This window comes from Falco cherrug, chromosome 3 (assembly GCF_023634085.1).
Source record: "Falco cherrug isolate bFalChe1 chromosome 3, bFalChe1.pri, whole genome shotgun sequence".
In the NCBI taxonomy this organism is placed as follows: domain Eukaryota; kingdom Metazoa; phylum Chordata; class Aves; order Falconiformes; family Falconidae; genus Falco; species Falco cherrug.
Genome location: NC_073699.1, coordinates 1,376,371 through 1,393,408, shown reverse-complemented (window position 1 = coordinate 1,393,408; position 17,038 = coordinate 1,376,371).

The following is a 17,038-nucleotide window of genomic DNA, read 5'->3' as shown; positions in this document are numbered from 1 at the left end:
TTTTATTTTCCCTTCCATACCCGGGAGGAGCCATCTGTAAACAGTGCTTCTCCTTTCTCCAATTCAGTATCCCTTAAATCTGGCCTTACCTTCGTCTGGGTTTCAATTACCTCTAAACAGTTGTGTTGTCATTTCTCCGATGGTTCTCCAAACAAAAACTGTGCTGGACTCTGAGCAGAGGTTACCCTCAGTTCTGAGTCAGGGGAGTCAATTAGTATTGCTTCCTACTTTAGGATCCGGCTATCTGTTAACCATTTTTCCGCTTTCTGTTGTAAAACACTTCTGACATTGTGTGGAGTATACACCTTTAAAGGAGCACTAAAGGTAATCTTCCTAACTTCCTCTATTAGTAATGCTGTAGCGACCAAAGCTTGGAGACAAGCAGGCCATCCTCTACTTACCGGATCAAGTAACTTAGAACAATACCCCGCGGGTTTCTTAATTCCTGCCCAGTCTTGAGTAAGGACTCCATATGCTGTCTGGTTTGATGTATTCACAAAAAAAATAAAAAGGTTTTCCCAGATCTAGGAGGCTCAATACAGGCACTTGCATTAATGCCCTTTTTATTTCCTCAAATTTCTGATCATCTTCTGTGAATCCCTGAAGTTGGTTATTAATTTCTCATATAAGAATTTAATCTTTTCGCTGTAGCTTTCAAGCCATGGTCTACAATATCCTAATAATCCCAATACCTGCCAATTTCCCTTTTTAGTTTGTGGGGGTCTTAAGGCTAGGATCCCGGATACCCTGTCAGGATCCAACTTCTTTCTTCCCTTACTCAGCCAATGCCCTAAATATTTCACTTCCTGTTTTACAACCTGTAATTTTGATCGAGACACCTTTAATCCCTTTTCTCCTAGAAAATCTAACAATTTAATAGTAGTTTCTCGGGTTCCTCCTTCAGTTTCTCCTGCTACTAGTAGATCGTCCACATATTGCAATAATTTTACCTCCCTGGGTAATGTAAAATCTTGTAAGATTTTCTCTAAAGTTTGTCCAAATAAATTTGGTGATCCTGTAAACCCCTTTGGTAGTACAGTCCATCTTAATTGTTGTTTTCATCCCGTTTCAGGGTCCTCCCACTCAAAGGCAAAATAATCTCTGGATCTCTCACCCAGGGGGCAGGCCCAAAAGGCATCTTTCAAATCTATTACGCTATACCAATGTAGGACAAGGCCTCAAGGACAAGAGTCCAAGTACTGATAGCCTGATGAATAGAGACTTGTTAGAACTTGTAGGGCACAAGCCCTGGGAACAAAGGAACAAGCTAACTGCAGACCCCTGAGCCGTTACAGTTGAGGAGGCAACCAGACGGACAGAGAAACAAGTAGCCAGATAACGGAACGGATGGCGCCGATATGTAATCAAGAAAGCCGCGTAGAACGAAACTCCCTAACCTTGGAATAGAAATTATTGCTAGGTCAAGATAAACTAGTAAGTACCTATTGTTCTAACGGTGTGCCTTAAATATTAACCAATCAGTGTTTTTTACGCTTAAGATTTAACCAATCAGTGTGTAATATGTAGAAGGTAGAAACATATATAATTGTAAGAAAATCACTAATAAAGGGACATTTGCTTGCATCAAGCTGCGTCCCGTCTCTTCATTCGCCGCATACCAAGTATGTTTGGGAGATAGATGACTCAGTAAAGTATAAGGATTTGCCACTACAGGGAATTTAGTGATTGTTTGCTGATTTACAGCTCTCAGGTCCTGTACCATCCTGTATGACCCATCAGATTTCTTTACAGGGAGGATGGGTGGATTATGAGGTGACATACGTGGTTCTAAAGTTCCTTTTTCCAGAAGTCTGTCAACTACAAGTTTTAATCCCTTTCGACCCTCCATTGGTATAGGGTATTGTTTGACTCTAATGGGACAATGCGGATCTATTATTTGCACTTTTATGGGGCCCATTTCTATCTTTCCAGTTTCCCCCTCCTTATACCATACTGAAGGGTTAATGGCTTCTTCATCCTCTTGTGTTAAAGTGTGAAATTTAATCTGCAATTTGTCCCCTTGACTCTGAATCCTCAAGTTTAGTTTCAAAATCAGATCCCTTCCTAGTAAGTTGTACTCCGCTTCAGGGAGCAAAAGTAAACCATTAAGACAATTTTTTTTCTCTGTTTCTACTTCTACATCTTTCAAGACAGGTACTTGAAAAGGTTCTCCTCTTGACCCTACTACTGACATACAACTCTTCCCTTTTTCTCTTCCTTTTGGAAGTTTTCTAATAGTGGATTTTTCAGCCCCTGTGTCCACTAAGAATAAAACTTCCTCCTTATGGGGACCGATGAATAATTTTATCAAGGGCTCTGTCGATGTTGAAGTCCCCAGAAGGTATAGCCCCTGACACCTCTGTTCTTCTTTGAATACTTTCTCATCCTGTTCCCGCTTGCGACAGTTCTTCCGAACATGCCCCTTCTTATTGCAATAGTAAGAGACAGGAATTGTGGATCTTTCTCGATAAGATTGTCCCCTGGGTGTTTTCTCTGTTCCTTTTTCCCTTCTCTCTCCAGACGGGGTCTTATTTCTCTGGCTTTCTCTTACTGCTGCTACAAAGATTTTGGCTTTTGCTTTTTGTTTTTCCTCATCTCTCCTAACATATACTTTCTGTGCTTCCCTAAGTAACTTTTCTAATCCTCTCTCTTGCCAGTCTTCCAACTTTTCTAATTTCCTTCTTATGTCCCCCCAGGATCTAGCCACAAATTGTGTTCTAAGGAGTGTGGTTCCGGCCACTGTGCTCGGATCAATTCCAGAATACATTTGTAGGCTTTTCCTTAATCTCTCCAACCATTCTGTTGGAGATTCATCTTTCCCTTGTTGTTCATTAAATGCTTTATTAATGTTTTGCCCTCGGGGAACCGCTTCCCTTATTCCCTGTATGATTAATGTTCTCAAGTCCCTCATATTCTGTCTTCCTTGGGGTTGTTGATGATCCCAGTGGGGATCCACATTTGGCCATTTGTGGTCTCCCGGGGGTCCTGCCTGATTCTGTCTTTCCCAAATTCTCATTCCAGCTTGCCTAATCGTTCCCTTCTCCTCAGCAGTAAATAAGATCCCTAAAACGGACTGTTATTTCTTCCCAAGTATAAGTATTGGGGCCTAGGAACTGGTCCAGTTTTTCAGCTGCTCCGAAGGGATCACCTAATAGGGTCCCCATTTCTTTCATCTGTAGTATTTAATGGGACTGCCACAAACCCGATGCCTCCCTGATTGCCTCCGAGGGGTACCTCTCGTAAGGGATATAGAGAAGCTCCCTCAGATACGGCAGTCCTACTTCTCATACGTGCAGCTGGGGGTCGATCTAATTCTGGTGCTGTTGGTGGTGGAGGCAGGGGCAACGGTGGTACTGGTGGAGATACCACGGCCACTGGAGTGGGAGCTGCCGCCAGGCGTGGATTGTTAAGATATGGAGGTGGTAGGTTATCTAATAGCTCCCATTTATCATCTTTTTCTCTTTCCTGTTTTTCTTCTTCTGCTTTTAGTGTAAGTATTGAGGCTGGAAAAGGATGTGAAGTCCCGATCCATAATCCTGCATAATCACTTTCCTCCTGACTAAAAGGTTCCTTTGAATTAACATGCATATTTAAGGCCTGGCAAATCCAGTCTTCAAAAGAACCGAAAACAGGCCAAAAGAGATGTGGTCTTATAGGCTCCTTTGGCCATTCTACCATACAATACTGGATCATTTTTAATTTACTTTTTCCTTTTATGGGGCCCTTGTTGTTCCAATTTCTAATCATTATTGCTAATGGACTTTCTGGTGGTATGTCTGGCAATTTGCTCCCTTTCTCGTGGTCCCTGGTCTTCAATTTTGTCTGGCCCATCTAGGAATTTTACTGTGGCAATTCCTACAGCCCTTGGTTACCTTAGTAGGAGTGTCTTGCAGGGGGTTTAGGACCCATCACCCACCCACGAATCCTATAGGAATCGCTTTGGTCCTTCACCGGCCAAGTCCCTCGCGGGAGATTGGAACCACGGTTAGAAGACCTCCACAATGGCTTTGGAACAAAGTTCCGTCTCAGTCACACTCTTACACACACAGGCAACAGAATCCCACCCAAGGGAACGGTATGCGCCTTAAATACTTACGACTCTGTCTTCGTTCGGATCTTTGCACGCAGAATTACGGGGAAAATACAGTGCTGCAGCCAGCAAGGGAGCTCATTAAAAAAATCAAATTCTTTGCTTGCCTTTATTCAGGTTCAGGATGGCGTTAGTCCCGACCTGACTCGAACAGGAGCCACCAAATGGTGGGGCGCCCCTCCTTGATCAAGTCAGAATTCAGGAGCCAAAGCCATCCTGGATGAGCCCCCAGGTGTGATAAAGAACTTAGTCCCAAAATAGGATTGCAATCAAAGTTTGCAATTTATTAAGCAAATAGAGGCAAGCAAACAGCGCTGGGTGCGCCGGGAGCCTCCGCTCCACCAAGACGCGCGCTGTACAAAGTTTATTTTTGGTTTATGTTTCCTAAACTAAGACATATTCCTAGCTATTTCTAAGAAAGGGTCGGTTTATGTAAATGGGTCCTTGGAACAGGCGTGTACTTCGTGGCGCATGCTCTTTCTATCTCCGAGGGACTTCTTAACCCCTGTCTGGCGGTCGGTGGATGAAGTCAGCAGTCTTCCTCGGCTCACCCTTAGGATGACCCTAGATTTTACGCATGCACCCTGTAAACTTCTCTTACTTAACACTCTGCTGTTAGCAGCTCAGCCTGCATATCAGGGTGTGTAACCAGATGTCCTTTTTAAGATACAGAAATGAGGTATGTAGCCAGATGTTCTTTGCAAGATACAGGAACTATAGACATTGATCACTCTGTTTTTCTTAAGCGTGTGGTTATACAAGGGTATGTAAGAGAGAAGGTTACATTTCATCCTGCGGTCCTAGCATTGTTCTATATCGACACGAATCAAATGAACACATTTCACACAGGGAAAGTGGCTGTGAAGAGGGAGAGCGATTTAGTGGGGCAGAAGGTTTTAGCCCAGCCGCAGGGTGGGAGCGGGCCAAACCAGGGGAAGTGATACAGGCTCCCCTGCGCCAGGCTGTGGGAAATGAAGGACCCATTACGGTGACGGTCCTGTTTTCAATAACAGAGTTGAAGAATTGCAAAAGCAACCGCAGGAAATTACCGAGACGACCCTGAGAAGGAGGCTGGTGTTTTTGAAATAACGATGGTTAAAACACAGGATGGTCCATGGCCGGAGCAGTGCGCTCCCCAGCCAGCTCTGGGAGCCGAGCGGCAACTCCCTGTGTGGCCGCGTGCTGCCCTGGGGGCTGGCAGGGGAGCCGGCACAGGGGCTTTTCCAGCTGGGACACGGAGTGCAGCTTCTCCAGAGCAGAGCAAGGGCTCATGTTCACGGCGGAAGATTTGGAGGAGGGGTTTGGAAAAGTGGCTTCCTTTTGGAGCAGGAGACAGGTCTGCTTCCTTTGGGAGCCAAGAGCAAAGTGCCTTGGAAACCTTCTAGCAGCTCTGTGTCACTTTACAGAGGCTGAGGATGCCCGGTGCAGCCGTCTCCGCTGGAGCAACCAGCACTCGGGGGATGCAGGCTGCTCCTGCCCACGCCTTCCCCAGGTGAGTGCGTTTCCTCTGCAGCCCTCGACTGACCGAGCGGGCGGATTCCCAGCTCCTGATCAGGAGTGCGCCTTGCCGGGGCTCGGCGTTGCACGTTGAGTCTGGGAGGGGGCCTGACCTGAAGGGGCTGGTTTCTGGTTAACTTACGATGAGTTGGGGTTACACGTGTGTTCTCCTGGAGTGGCCGGGCAGCGTCACTGCGTTTCTCATGCCCAGCCTGCCTGTCACTCCCGTCAGAGAGAGCCATCTGCACACAGGGAGGGCTTTAAGCTACGCCGCCCGGTGTTGGGGGGAGATTGCTAATAAAACCCATGCATGGCTGCATGGCCACAAGGAAGAGAGGTGCCGTGCCTCACACGAGAGTCGTGAGGATTAGTGCTGGGAAGCTGCAAGAGGGTAGGGGTCACCCTTCTTCAAGCCTGTGTCATCATTTACTGCCCAGGTTTCGCTTTACGGTGGTCAGCAGAGCAGTGGCCAAGGCTTTGTCCGCCTGGGCCAAGAAGGCTGCAGCAAAGTCCAGGCTCAGACAAGGTATGGGAACAGGTCTCTGCTGCCCAGCTGAGGCCCTGCCCCGCGCTGGGTGACCACAGCTCCATCAAAAGGCACTCCCCAGGGGGCTGCTCTGCTGAGTTTCCTCCTTTGCCAGGTGCAGAGGCGCATCCTGGCAAGCTGCTGCAGAGACGGAGGAAGCTTTCCCTTGCTGCACTGCCAAGTCAGGGGCCAGGCACAAGACAGAAAGACTTGGGCAAGAAGACTTCTGAGAGGTGAGACCCTGGTGGGAAGGGATGAAAGGGAACCTGCACCCGTGGAGGAGAGACATCCCCTCCGGACACTCCGGCTGCAGGGACGCGGCAAGGTCCCTGACATGTGCCGCATGGCTCTTATGTGCTTGTTTCCCCTGTTGTGGGCCCCTCCCTGGGGAAGGTGGTGGATGCTGAGTGCACCCCACGTCCCTGTGGTTCCCTCACGCAAGAGCTGAGGTGCAGTCCTCCCCCGTCCATCTGAGGGGGCTCAGGAAGGGCTCCCCGCTGCCAGCAGAGATGGCCCCACCTCGCGTGCTGCTTCTGCCAGCCTGGGGAGCTTTGGTGCCAGGCGAAAGTGGGAGAGCAAACTGCCCCGTGCTCATGCCGACTGCTCCCGGTGCCTCTTTGCAGTGCGCTCCCCCCACGTCCAGGCAGCTCCCCCAGGATGAAGGAGGCAGGCAGGCAGGAGCCGGCTTCTCCAGCCAAACCCACCTCTACACTCCCATCCTCAGACGACTGCCAGAAAGCGCTGCAGGTGCGTGCCTTGCTGTAGCTACCGTGCTGCTGGGGACTCGGCAGAAGCCTCTTTGTGCAGAGAGCCAGCCTGAAAGGACCCCTGGACGTGCGCTCCTTGTCGGCTGTCTGTCACCTCCTTCAGATCTTCCTTGCCCCCTGCATTGTCACAAAACACTTTCTCCTGGCCCAGGGGCTATGGGAGATGCCCAAGTCCTTTCTCGGCTGTTCACAGTGGAGGGCTTTGGTCGCAGCTGTGTTTGCCAGGAGCCTAGAATGACCCCAGAGCCCCCGATGTGTTAGGGGCAAAGCCCTGCCAACCGACCAGCTGAGGCAAGGGGCGGCAACACGGGTCAGACCCGAAGGACACCCGTTCCAGGCGCTGAGACTAATCCTGCCTTCTGCTGCCTTGCCATCCCCTCCAGGAGGTCTGGCAGCTGCCTGCAGAGTGGGAGCAAGTGAGGCCCAAGTGGCAAGAGCAGCTCGAGCAAGCAAAGGCAGAGTGGGCGGCGTGGGGAGCCTGGTCTGCGGGGAAGGACCGACAGCAACCCCAGGTACGGGCAGCGATTGACACCGCTAAGAGCAGCAGCGACCCTCTCCTTCGGGGCACCCAGGGCGGCAGGTCTCCAGAGCGGGGGAGCAGGACAGACATCCGGCTGCAGGGCAGGGGTTTGCCTGCTCAGGCTCGTGAGGGAGAGAGTGGCAGCAGGATGCAAGCGACAAAATCGGCCGTGATAAGAGGCACGCAGTGCTGGGTCTCCCGGCTGCCAGGTCCTGCTGCAGGCTCCTTTCAAGAGGTCCTCTGGGAAACAGCACCTGTGGTTGCCGTCTGCTTTGCTGAGAGCGTCTGCTCCTTGGCAGGCACTCGGCACTGGAGGCACTTGGACTCCCCACCCTCCAGCCCAGCCCAGGAGAAAGGCAGCCAAGGAGAGGTGGAGAAAGGCTCCAACCCCTCTCCCAGCCGAGCAGAAGACAGCAGCAACCTCTAGGCCTGGGGGAAACCTGCATTAGGGAGGAAATAGGCATTTCCTCCTCCCCTTAAGCTTTGAGTGTTGTTCTGTAGAAGGAAGAGAGTTGCCTTATTGCCCCAGGATGGGGTAGGGGAGCCCGGAGGCAGCGGTGCCTGAGCCTGGGACAGGGTTCTCCAGCCTGGAGGCCAAAGCTGTTGGTGGGACTCTTCCCTCCAGCCTCCCGCCTGGTCCCTGCAGGGGGCAGGGGACCCGTGCTGGGGCAGCAAACACTGCTGTAAAGCCTAAAGGTGTCCCCAGGGGCTGCTCCCAGCTCTGCCTGGGAGCTGCTGCTGTCAGATTCACCCACTAGCAAGCAATTCCTGGTCCAGGAGTGACAACTGCAGGGAGGAGAACAAGTCTGGGTGCCTAATATCAAGGTCTCCAACATCAGCTGAGCAGCGTTTATTTTAATGGGTTTTTTTGTTCTCCCCAGCAGTTTCCATTGTGCCCCAAAGCCATTTTCTGTCAGAGAAGGTGCAGGCATGTGCATGAGACACAGGTGTTTCTCTGTGTTGTAACTGGGAGCAAAGGCAGCTTTTCTTTTCATTCCAGCTGGAAAGGGAGCACAGAGCGTCAGCCCCAGGGAGGCAGCCCTGCTCCCTCGTCCTGGCTGTGGGTGTGAGCCCGTGCACGCTCCATCTCTGGAGGAAAGGCACTGAAGAAGAGCAGCCTGGGAGGGACCTCCCAGAGCCGGCTGGGGAGAGGGCTGGTCACCCCGCGGCCCATGGCGACTGCCGGGAGCAGCTCGGCGTGGCCAGTGGCCTCTGGGCACGGGCCTGCGGGCCTCCCCTGCGTTCTGTAGGCGGGCACCGGAGCGTCCCCAGGCCTGGGCGCCCTGTGTGGGAGCCATGCCTGGGGACAAGGCCCCGGGCGGTGGCACCCAGAGCTGCTGCACGCACACAGGACTGAGCTCTGCAGAGGCTGCTGGCACCGGGGGCATGTGGGAGGTGCGGGCTCGGGCCTGCTGGGGCCTCTGTGAGGGGCAAGCAGGGGCTGCCCCACGCCGGGCACAGCCAGTCCCCGCCAGGCTCCACAGCATCGCCAGGGCTTTGTGATGCAGGCGGCGCACCGTGCCCAGAGGTCATTGTGATGCGGGTCCCCATGGCGACCCCGTGGGTATTTAAGGAGCCAGAGCCCTGGGGTGCCCACTCCCAGGAGAGCCACTCCCTCAGGAGGCAGCATCTCCCCTGGGTGACCATGGCCGGTCGTCGGCAGGCGCCGCCGAAGATGCCCACGCATGAGGAGGCAAACGCCCACCCCCAGCCCAACAGCAGGCTGCCGGGCCTGCAGAACCGGCGCCAGGTGAGGAACGGGGCAGGAGGGGAGGCCGGTGGTGGGACGGGGCCACGCGGAGCTGCCTTGGTGCCAGGGCCGGGCTTGCCGCCACTGTGGGGGCCGCTGTGCCAAGGCAGCCGCCTCCAGTCCTTGACTTCTCCTCCTCCTGCCCGCAGATGGGCCACAGGCGGCCGCTGGCAGCGCCGCAGGACAGCCAGGGACAGGCTTCGTCACCCCATGGGAACAGGCTGCCACCGCTCCCCTGCCCACAGAGCTCGCAGGCCGCTGGGAGCCGACGCGCACAGGTAGGGAGCCCGAGGGAGCCCGGGACAAACGTCTTCCCGAGTCCAGGCGCTGCCGACGGGCAGGCGGGAGCTGCAGGAGGGGACGGGAGGGCCCGGTCACATAGCAAGCTGAGCCCACCTAACCGTGCCTGCAGGCTGCCCGGGCATGCTGGGGATGCTCCCAGGAGTCACTGTGGGCCATGGCCGGAGCAGTGCGCTCCCCAGCCAGCTCTGGGAGCCGAGCGGCAACTCCCTGTGTGGCCGCGTGCTGCCCTGGGGGCTGGCAGGGGAGCCGGCACAGGGGCTTTTCCAGCTGGGACACGGGGGCACGGGCGAAGGGCCACAGTCACGCAGCCTCTCTCCTCGCCTTCTCTTGCAGACGGACAGCCCGGCGTGCAGGGTGGCAATGCCCTCCATCAGGGTGAGGCGGGAGGAGACAGCCCGTCTGCCAGCAAGGCAGGCAGCAGCACCACAGAAGGTGCACGCAGCTCGGGCACCAGGAGCTGCCAGCACTTGCTGCAAGCTCCCGCCTCTGCCAGCAGCAGCCTCTGCAGCTTCTGCCCAGGGCAGGGGAAAGGCCAGCAGCACTGCAACCAGCAGACACCGACAGCTTGTCCCATCTACTCGGGGCATCCCTGGTGAGCAGGGGAAAGCCACCAGTGTGCAGAGCAGGAGGCATGCCCCACTCAGCCCTGCAGCCAATGCCACAGCTGGGAAGGAGACAAAGAGGTACCTTTTGAGTACGGACCCGGACAAGGTTTTCACTGGGAGCCACCGACCCAGCCAGCAGACAGCGGCACAGTGGCACCGGGAACACAGGCTGGGTGCGGCGAAGACGGCAAGATCAGAGGAGGTCTGGGTGGCCCACAGTGGCAAGGCCCCTGCAGGTCAGCACGTGCCTGATCCTCATGCACGTAAAAGCACTGGTGCTGCTGGCAGGGTTTCTGTGCCAGCTTCCCTGGGCAGGAGGGATGTGGCTTCAGGGCAGCAGGGGCAAGTGGAAGAGCGCGATCTCAAAACACAGGTGACGCTCACCAAAAACAAGTGCAAAGGCAAATCGCTGCCGGAGCACCACAAGGCTCTTCAGGAGCATGTGGCCATGCCGTCAGTGAAGACGGAGGATCAGAAAGCCCAGCACAGCAGGACAGGCAGTCATGCAAGCGCAGCGGCTCGTGTCCCCAAGAAGAACTGGGCAAGGGCAGCAAGGCCACGGAACAGCCCAGGGTCCCTGCCAAAGGAAAAAGACTGGGGAGAAGACAGAGACAATGAGCTGCCCCAAGAAGAGGCTGGTCCCCAGGATGGGCCCTGCTGGCTGAGCAGTGTAGGCAGAGGGGCAGCAGCAGACGCAGCTGGCAACCTACAGAGCATTTCAGCTATGCAAGGGGAACCCGTGGAAGTTGAGCCAGCAGCTGCTGCCCTGGCCACACCTTCTGAGGAAGAGGGGCACTGCGCGCATCTAACTCGCATAGGAAAAGAGGTGGCAAAGGCACAGGAATCTCCTCTCCTCAGTGAGCAGCCCACAGCAGCCCAGGCAGAGAGCCAGGCGGCTGCCCCACACAGCCCCGCAGCCTACAACATGGCTCTGCAGGACACAGACCAGTGTAAAATGAGTGGGGTCCTGAACGAGGCTGTGGCTGCGATCCAGGGACTCGGTCAGCAACTGGCAGAACACTGGGACCCAGCACAAAACGTGCATGTGGTGATGGCACCAAGACCACCTTCAGCAACTCAGGACAGCGAGTCTTCCTTGCCTGGAAAGCCTCCAGGAGAGCCCAGCACAGCCTCTCTCGTGCAAGAGGAATGTGAGGATGGGGAACACATGGCTTCTGCCATGTCTGGAGACCATCAAGGAGAGGCCAGCACAGCCTCTCTCGTGCAAGAGGAATGTGAGGATGGGGAACACATGGCTTCTGCCATGTCTGGAGACCATCAAGGAGAGGCCAGCACAGCCATTTTCTCCCCAGCAGCGCACGAGGAAGATCTGGCTTCATTGCTGCCTCAGATCTCTCTGGATGATGCTGCCGCACCCCACCTTGACCGCGCAGTAGAAGATGAAACAGATGCCACGGGGTCTCCCTTGTCCTGGGACTCTTGGCACCAGGTGAGCCAGGGGCGCGTGGCCAGCACTGAGCACCACGAGCTACTGCCGGCAGGTGCAGTGTCCAGGCCATGTGCAGCAGGGAGATGGCTGGTGCTGTCCGTGTCAGCCCGCTGACATCCCCTCCATCCCCTGCCTGTGCTCTTGCTCTCCCCATGCAAGTGGCCTCCCAGCACAGAGGTGACGCACAGCCCTCCTCTGGCTGCAGGGACCATAAACCTAACCAACCTGACACACGGCATGTATAGTCTACCACTAAAGCATGTCCCTAAGCCCCTGTCTTTCCCCGGTACCCAATAACAGATACTTAGATCTCCTTTGGCTGTTAATGTTTTTATAGGATGCGCCAGGGTTCATGTCTGAGGAGGACAATTGGGAAGATGACGATGATAAAGAGCTGTCCCAAGATAAGAACATCATCTACCACACCATCTGGGTCAACCCCTCATTCCTGGAGTTCTTCCAGGACCCCCACGCTGTTCCCCAGGATGGACCCTGCTGGCTGAGCAGTGTAGGCAGAGGGGCAGCAGGAGACACAGCTAGAGACCTGCAGAGCATGTCCCCTGTCCCAGAGGAACCCATGGATGCTGAGCCAGCAGCTGTTTCCCTGGCAACCGCTCCTGAGGAAGAGGAGCACTGTGCACCTCTAACTCTCATAGGAAAAGAGGTGGCAAAGGCACAGGAATCTCCTCTCCTCAGTGAGCAGCCCACAGCAGCCCAGGCAGAGAGCCAGGCAGCTGCTCCACACAGCCCCGCAGCCTGCGCCGCACCTCTGCAGGACACAGACCAGTGGGACGTGAGTGAGATCCTGCACAAGGCTGTGACTGCGATTCAGGGACCCAACAGGCAGCTGGTAGAACAGCGGGACCCAGCACAAACCATGCATGTGGTGACTGCAGCAACAACACCTGCAGCATCTCAGGACAGTGAGTCTTCCTTGCCTGGAGAGCATCAGAGAGAGCCCAACTCAGCCACTCTAGTGCAAGAGGAATGTGAGGATGGGGAACACGTGGCTTCTGTCATGTCTGGAGAGCATCAAGGAGAGGCCAGCACAGCCTCTCTCGTGCAAGGGGAATGTGAGGATGGGGAACACATGGCTTCTGCCATGTCTGGAGAGCATCAAGGAGAGGCCAGCACAGCCATTTTCTCCCCGGCAGCGCACGAGGAAGATCTGGCTTCATTGCTGTTCCTGATCTCTCTGGATGATGCTGCCATACCCCACCTTGACCGAGCAGGGGAAGATACAAGAGGTTACATGGATTCTACCTTGTCTGCAGAGTCTTGGCACCAGGTGAGCCTGGAGTGCGTGTCCGGCACGGACCATCACAAGGTCCTGTAGGCACGTATAGTGTCCAGGGTGTGTGCGGCAGGGAGATGGCTGGTGCTGTCCGTGTCAGCCCGCTGACATCCCCTCCATCTCCTGCCTGTGCTCTTCTTCTCCCCATGCAAGTGGCCTCCCAGCACAGAGGTGACGCACAGCCCTCCTCTGGCTGCAGGGACCATAAACCTAACCAACCTGACACACGGCACTGCGTAGTCTACCACTAAAGCATGTCCCTAAGCCCCTGTGTTTCCCCCGGTAGCCAATAACGGATGCTTAGATCTCCTTTGGCTGTTAATGTTTTTATAGGAGCAGCCAGGGCACTCAGCCATAGAGGAGGACAAGCGGGAAGATGACGAGAGTGGCAAAGAGCTGTGCCAAGGGGAAGGCATCGCCATCCACAGCCTTATGGCCCACCCCTCATGCCTGGAGCTGTTCCAGGACCCCCGTGGTGGTTTCCAGGAGGGGCAGCCAGCCCCTGAGCAGAGCGATAACACGTGGCCCTGCTCCAAGCCCAGGAATGAGCCCGAGGATGAGCCAGGTACATCCCCGAGTGTAGCGCTGGCCCGGCAAGGGAAGGCTTAGCCCAGCCGTCCCGGCAATGTGCACCCAGGCCAAAGCAGAAGGACTGCGTGCATGGGGGCTGGCCGTTCCCTGGCCACCACTCCCTGGGGAAAGCTCTCGGTGGCGGGGAGCAGGCAGGATCTTGCCCGGTACCTGCCCAGCCCCCTGCCTACACTTGTCTTCCTTCCACAGGCATGGCTGCCCTCCCGCATGCCCCAGCTCGACGGCGACGGCCCTCCCTCCTCCGCAGGGCACTCAGGGCTCTGCGCAAGGCTTTCTGCCCTTCTTGCATCAGGCCACAGCAAGAGCAGCAGCGCCGTGCTGGCAAAGGGGTCCCCAGAGATGGCAGCTGGCCCTGATCCTGTGCGGTACCCAGAGGGTGTGGCACAGGGAGGCACGCGAGGCATGGGTGCATGGACGGCGCCCAACACGTTCAGCTGCCATGAGGACATTGTGGTGCCAGACTCTGCTCCACCCTGGGCACATTCTGAGAGCAATAAAAGCTGAGCACGTTCCCCCAGTGGTTGCCTGTGCCTGGTCCATCCTGGGAGAAAGACATGTGTGGGCAAGGCCCATGCCGGCAGGCAGAGCTGGAGAGCCCCTGTGCTCCTTCTTCTCCATGCCAAGCAGAGCCCACGCCTTGGGCCTCTGCCCGTGCCTCTGGCGCTCCAGCTGCTGACCAGCTGGGGCCTCTGCTGCCCTTGCTCCCAGGGCCGGTTATTTGAGTCAGCCTCTGTCCTCAGGGTGTCCTGGCACTTGCTCGGGAGAGCCCTGGGCTGGTGCTGGCAGCAAGCCGGCACTCTGGCCGGAACTTGCCTCTAGCTGACTTCCAGGTGCCTCTCTGCCATTCAAACCGAGGACTTTGACCATTTCCTTTGCATCGTAAACTTGGTCTGGTTTAACTAATGCTTGCACCGCACCACCGCGCAGCACCTTGGTCTCACGAGGAACCTGCCCATGGCAGGGGGGCGTAGGAGCACCTACATGAGCCACTTGTTTTTAAAGCCCTCCGTTTTTAAGACCTGGTCCTGAGAGTAGCTGTTTTGGTGAGAAAAGCCAGACCTTCGGTGGTTTAGCTGTTGGCCAGACGTTTGGGGGCTCCGTCTGAGTTGGTTCTTGACATTTTGCCATATTAGCAGGGCAGCAGGACCATGCTACGAACGAAATGAGGTGCACAACAAACCTCTCAGAATAAACTGAAATAGGTTTTTACAGACGATTGAAACAGAAATAGGGAAGATTGGATAAAGATGGGGAGGAAGACTGATGAGGATACTTGAACATTGCTGCCTGAGGAAGCAAACCTCATAGTAAACTGTTACGTGTATGTGCATTTATGTCTCTGTCTCAGGCGTCTTTCCACTTGTGCATTTCCCTGACCTTTGGTTGTTCTTAGAAGAGAATCAGTTCTGGAGGAGAGTGCTTCAAACTTCTTTCTGTAACACTGGGACCCAGGAAGCGCCTCGGTGGCACCCCTAGCTGTGACGAGAAAAGGATTTTCCTTCCGTGGAGCCTTTCCTTCACTGTGGCTGTTTGGAACAGGAGGAGGCATGGGAGACCTTCCAGGGTGCCTGCTAGCTGAAAAGATTCTAGCGTTCTGTGGGCAATATAGCCACACCTTTCTCTGTCCTCCTTTATGGAGAACATCTGGCATGAACCTTGGGTGGTAATGGGTGTCATTTTGATTCTCTTTTGAAACGTAATTTTTCACAGTTTAAACTCCAAAACGCTCTAGTGATTACACGCATGCATGCAGTTGGGCATCCTTTTCCTTCCCGGAGAGAAGCCTAGAAAAACCTCAAGCATGTGGTGTAGCTGAGAGTTGCAACGGGTAAGAAACTAGGCAAGGAAGCTCTTTCTGACATCAAGGACCAAGCGGGTTGACAGTTTCCCCCCTTCTGGCTTGGCACTGGAGTTTCAAACCGTGGCACCGCATGCCTTGCGGCACCATTTTCTGTGTTGGCTGCCTGAGGCAATGGAACAGCCGAATTCAGAGGGATCCTGTGCGCAGGGCTATGAGGCCTCCTGCCGGGCCTCGCCGCCCTCTCACAGTGCAGCCAGGAGCTGCTCTCAGGTGAGCGTCCCCTGTGCCTGACGGTCGGCATGAGGAACAGAGTTGGCTGCTTTGGGAAGAGCCCTGTCAGAGCGGCCATGGCCCAGAGGAGGTGACTTTTCGACGGAGGGGACCTGCAGGCTGTGCTGGGCCGTGGCGGGAGGCCCACCCAATGCCACACAAGCTGGGGCTCCCAGCAGCTGAGCCCTGGTGGCACTGGCTGTCCTGTCCTCCTCTCCCTCTGAGGGTGACCTCCAACAGCAGCAGCTGCAGAGATGCTTGGCAGAACCTGAGCGCCTTTCCCACCGCGATGGTAAAGAGCCAGCCCTCCTGGGGCCGGGGGGGCTGTTGGGGACAGACCGTGGGGCCGGGGGAGAGATTTCAGGGACGGACCGGGGGGGTGGGGGGAAGGAGTCTCTAGCAGGCCTGGGGGGGCGGGGGGGGGGGGGGGGATGGATTTAGTGACGGACCGAGGGGGTCGGGGGAGGCCTGTAGGTAGTGAGAGGGGGGTTCCAGGGAGGGTTTTAGGGGCTGCCGGGGGGCAGGGGAACGATTTTAGGGACAGAGTGGAGGGGGGGGGCTGTGGGAAGGAGTGTAGGGCATGACCGGCAGGGGCTGGGGAGAAAGAGTGATGGGAGAAAGTGTGGGGTCGGGGGAAAGGAGTCTAGGAATGGCCGTGAGGGTCTGGGGGGAAGGGCTTTAGGGACAGGCCGGGAGTGAGGGGAAGGATGTTAGGGCCAGGCTGGGGGCAAGTGGAATCACTGCAGGGCCCGACGGAGGGGGGTGGTTGGGGTGTTGAGGAAGGTTCTCAGGGTGGGATGGGGGTACAGGGGGAAGGTTGTGGGGGCAAAGGAGGGGGGTGGGGGAAGGATTGTAGAAATGGACTGCTGGGGTTGGGGGCACAGGGGAAATAGTTGGGGGACAGTCCGAGAGGCACGGGGGAGGATTTTAGAAATGAGCTGGGGTGCGGGGTGGGGGGTGGCTTGAGGGAAGAAATTGGGAATGGGATGGGGGCAATGGGGAGGCCCTTAGGCATGACTGGGGTGCTCGATGGAAGGATTTTAGGGACAGCCATGGTATGCAGGGGAAGGTTTTGATGGCACTGTATAGATAGCACTGTATATACCTTTCTGTCCAAGGAATCTGTTCAGGGAAGGTTGCTGGCTCAGCAACGGGACCAGATGTCTAAACTCCCCAGTTTCCAAGCTCTAATGTCGTGTTTGGCTCTATGTGAGAGAAATCTAGGCACAAAGTTTAGCTAAGCTACCTCTCTAAAGTTGCTGGAAGTGATGAACAAAGGGATGACTGATCTGGGGAGTCAGCCTTGGGAAGGGCACGGAACAAAGAGCGGATGGGGAAAAGAACTTCATTCTCTGGAGTGATGCACAAAAAAGCCTCTGAGCGGGGAAGTTCTGGCCACAAGAGGAGACAAGTCGGTAGAGTGTGCGTGTGTGATGCCCTATGAGCGTGCAAGTACTCTGCTGTATGTAATGTGTACCCTCGAGTAACTTGGTGAGCGTGCTCAGAGGTGACACTCCCCCGTGCTCCCAGCGCTGTCATAAAGAATGCCTGCCTTCTGAAACTTCACATCAGGT